The sequence below is a fragment of the Parus major genome, chromosome 17 (assembly GCF_001522545.3).
Source record: "Parus major isolate Abel chromosome 17, Parus_major1.1, whole genome shotgun sequence".
In the NCBI taxonomy this organism is placed as follows: domain Eukaryota; kingdom Metazoa; phylum Chordata; class Aves; order Passeriformes; family Paridae; genus Parus; species Parus major.
Genome location: NC_031785.1, coordinates 2,871,504 through 2,874,958, shown reverse-complemented (window position 1 = coordinate 2,874,958; position 3,455 = coordinate 2,871,504). Strand labels below are relative to the sequence as shown.

General features: G+C 49.1%; 1 long non-coding RNA gene across 1 annotated transcript; it reads right to left on the bottom strand.

The window, feature by feature from the left end:
• Positions 1 to 1,846: 1,846 nt before the first annotated feature.
• Positions 1,847 to 3,377, bottom strand: LOC107211926. The gene is made up of 2 exons (XR_004499661.1): positions 3,170 to 3,377; positions 1,847 to 2,798 (listed from the first exon to the last, which is right to left on the bottom strand). It is a non-coding gene; the product is annotated as an uncharacterized LOC107211926 (long non-coding RNA).
• Between the last annotated feature and the right edge of the window lie 78 nt (positions 3,378 to 3,455).

The following is a 3,455-nucleotide window of genomic DNA, read 5'->3' as shown; positions in this document are numbered from 1 at the left end:
GGGCAGAAAGGAGAGATTTGTGTAAAGAAAACTCTTAAAAGCCCACACGGCCCATGTCCAGGATTGTAAACATGAAATATTTATCATTCAACCTAGATAGGAATGAGTCATACAAAAACCATTAAAAGGTTCCAGGTACAGAATATGAGAGAGAGGCTGTCATTTCCTTTGATATTTTAGATATCTCTGCCACATGGTAGCAAAGAAAGGTCAGGGTTACAGTTTAAACTCTTGGCACTAAATTGTGTTTTTCACTTTGTCTTCTTATGCCAGATACACGTGGAATTAACAAGAAAAGGGACATCAATTAACAAGAAAAGGGACATCTTCCAAAGCAATGAGCTGTGCCCCACAGAGACCTTCAGCTGCACTTTGTATAAGAGTCAGTGATGGGAAACCCACCAGGATTGACTCAAAAATGTTAAATGCACTCTGTAACCTGCCTCTGCGCTATAATTACACTTTAATTTGCTTCATGGAGTCAGATGGTTTCTTTCCTCAAAAAAAACCTGTCAACCAAAGGTGATTTACAAAAACAATGTCTTCCAAGGTGAGACAAAGCACAGCTTCCAGCACTGAGCTCCACCAAAAACTGCCCTTGAACCTCCTCTTGCCTCAGGTGCTGCTTCCTGGGCAGCATCCAGCCCTGTTAAAAGGAAGCTCAGACCATCTCTGTTCCATTCAGAGGGTAAACAGAAATGTTTAATACCCAGCACTGTTTCCTGGCAGCTTTCACAGGCATTTCTCTTCCCTTTTTTTTTTTTTTTCCCTAAATTAGATCTTTCTATTATAACTTCAAGGCCTCATGAGTCTCCTTGGCATTTATTAAATAACAACTAAAGTCTTCAATTTGCCATGTTACTACATGATCCAGTTGTTCTCCATCTAATAAATCATCTGAGATCAGACTGAAGGAGCTGAACAGGACAGGGAGATGTTGGAGCAGGGCCAGCACTGGGTGTCCTGAAGTTCAGTGCAGCATGTGAAAAAAGGACCCTAAACACTGAGGGTGAGGGAAAATCAGATTTGGCTCTGTTCACCTCCTTCCTCCGCTGCCTTTTCCCCAAAAAACTCAATGATCACAGCAGGATTGTGCTGTTGTAAATGAGTTTTGCCCCAAAACCCCAAGAGGTGCTTGGGGAATGCAAAACTACCCCCAGCAGAGGAGAGGGTTTGTGGAACCCGAGGTTATTGACTTCCCTAGGCATGGATGTGCCCTCAGCCTGCATCAGTTGTGACCCATTTTCCCAAAAACCAGCAGCACAGCAGACATGGCTGGTGTTTTAACATAGCTCCATGTAGGAATTTTAATTGGCCACGAAGCCACAGGTTACCCAACAATAAAATCTGCCCGGTGAGTCCTTTTATTCCTGCTAATTTGGTTTTAGTCTTGTCCTTTCTCTCGCTGAGAAAAAAAAATAAAAAATAATAAAAGCCATCACCTGAGCTGTGATTTCAGGCTCTGAGGTATCCAGAGACTCCTGTAATGAGCACCTATCCCTGCAAACAGGAGGAGCAGATCTGGAAGTCGGGGGAGATGTTTCATTTTGGAAATGTTCCCTTGCCATTCCAGCCATTCTAACGAGGGGTCCAATTAGTGCTCGTGACTTTGTCATGCATCCAGCAGGGAGGGGGACCACTGCTCTCATTTCCACCCAAGATCAGGGATCAGGAAGACAAATCACCCCTAATGGCACCTCGGGGAGAGGCTCTGCTCTTCTTTCAAGTTAAAGTGTCACACAGAGCCACAAATGCCACCTCAGCTGGGGACAGCAGAGCTCTCCAGCAGCAGCAGCAGCCTCCCCCCTCCCAAGCAACTGCATGTGCACAAAAACATTTATCAGGCTTCTGGCCACAGCTTTGACTTTAATTTTATTTTAAAAGTGCATTCACATGTAAATTGGCTTGGCCCGGGAGGATACAGGAACACAAGAGCCTTTTATTTCCTCTGCCGCAGCGCTAGGGAGGAATATGGTGAGCGAAGCAAAGTTTCCTCACCTCCAGGCTGCAATTCTGCAGTGAAGGAAAAGCAAGTCCATTGTTTCCTCCTGCACACAGCTGCTGGCTGTGCTGTTTTCAGCAGTCTCGTTCAAGCGAGCCAGATCAGAACATAAAAGCATGTTACATATCCCAGGGACAAGAACACACAGGCAAATGTCTTATCGGCTCTGTATTATCTGTTGTAAGAGCAAGAGATAAATTAATAAGAGTTTGTAACTGTGTCTGGTGATTTGCAACATGGTCCTGCCCCACATTCCCTGGGTCAGACCTGGTTTGTAGTAAAGGATTCCTGGGGGGAGGAAAAGAATTAAAATGTGAAGCTGGAGATGAGGAAAGGGCACAGAAATACATGCGCTCCCCAAAACAAGAAACTCTGGGATAAAAGCAGGTGAAAATCTGTTCCTTGCTGTATGTCACCCCCATATCTTGTGATGTGTTGCCACTAAAAGAGTGCAACACTCTCAGTCACCCCATTTCCAGCCTCCTTAGGTGCTGTCCCCCACTTGTCATCACCCAGCCTGAGCATTTCCCCTGTTTTGATAACACCCAGCCAAAGGATGCTGATTTCCTCTGCATCATCACAGGTGTTCCAGCCCCACGGGGAAACAAAACGCATTGACAAAGTGAAAACAGGCAGCACGTTGGGTTGAGGCACCAGGGGTTTGTTTGCCAGAGATGGGGAATGGAAATGCTTGTGCAGATTTATAGACAGAGCTGTGACTCACTCTGTGTGTTTTAGGAATGAGCAGGTTGAAACGGGTGTCCCGATAGGAAGCATCCCACAGCTTGGTTCTGCTCTGGAAGCACAGGGATGATAGCACAGGGTTGGCAGTGAGGAAAACCCTGTGCTATCATCAGGGAAAACCCACTTGCCAACAAAACAGGGAAGAATTAGAGCACCAAAACTTTGTATTTCACTATATGAACCCTCCAACAACCCAACAGCTCCAGGAGCCCCAGCAGCTGCTTCAGCGGCTGAAAGCAGAGGCCTCGGCTCTCGGCATCTCACTTCTCGTTCTGTACCCCAAACTTTGCGCCTGGGACAGCCAAGCATTGCATCCTGCCGATATTTTGAGTTTCCCCCAGTCTGGCAGCCCCGCTGCACCCCGAAGGGAGCGGGTGGATCATCCCCCGCTCTGCGCATAGCTCCGAGGCAAGAGCCGAGTACCATCTCGTTCTTTCCGCTGCTGTTTTCCTGCTCCGCGCCGGGACCGCGGTTTGGAGCCGAGCCGTGGCCGTGGGGCTGCTGCAGGAGGCCGCGGTGCCCCTTTCCCCCGGCGGTCCTTCCGTTACGATCGTTACCGGGCTCCCGCCGCCCTCCCTCCGCTCCGCGCCGGCTCCCAGGGCCAGCGGCCGCCGCCGCCTTTGTGCCCCGGCCCGGTGCGGTCCCTCCCCGCCTCCCCGCCGGAGCCCTGCGGCGCATGCCTCCCGCTCCCCGGGGGCAGGGAAGGAAG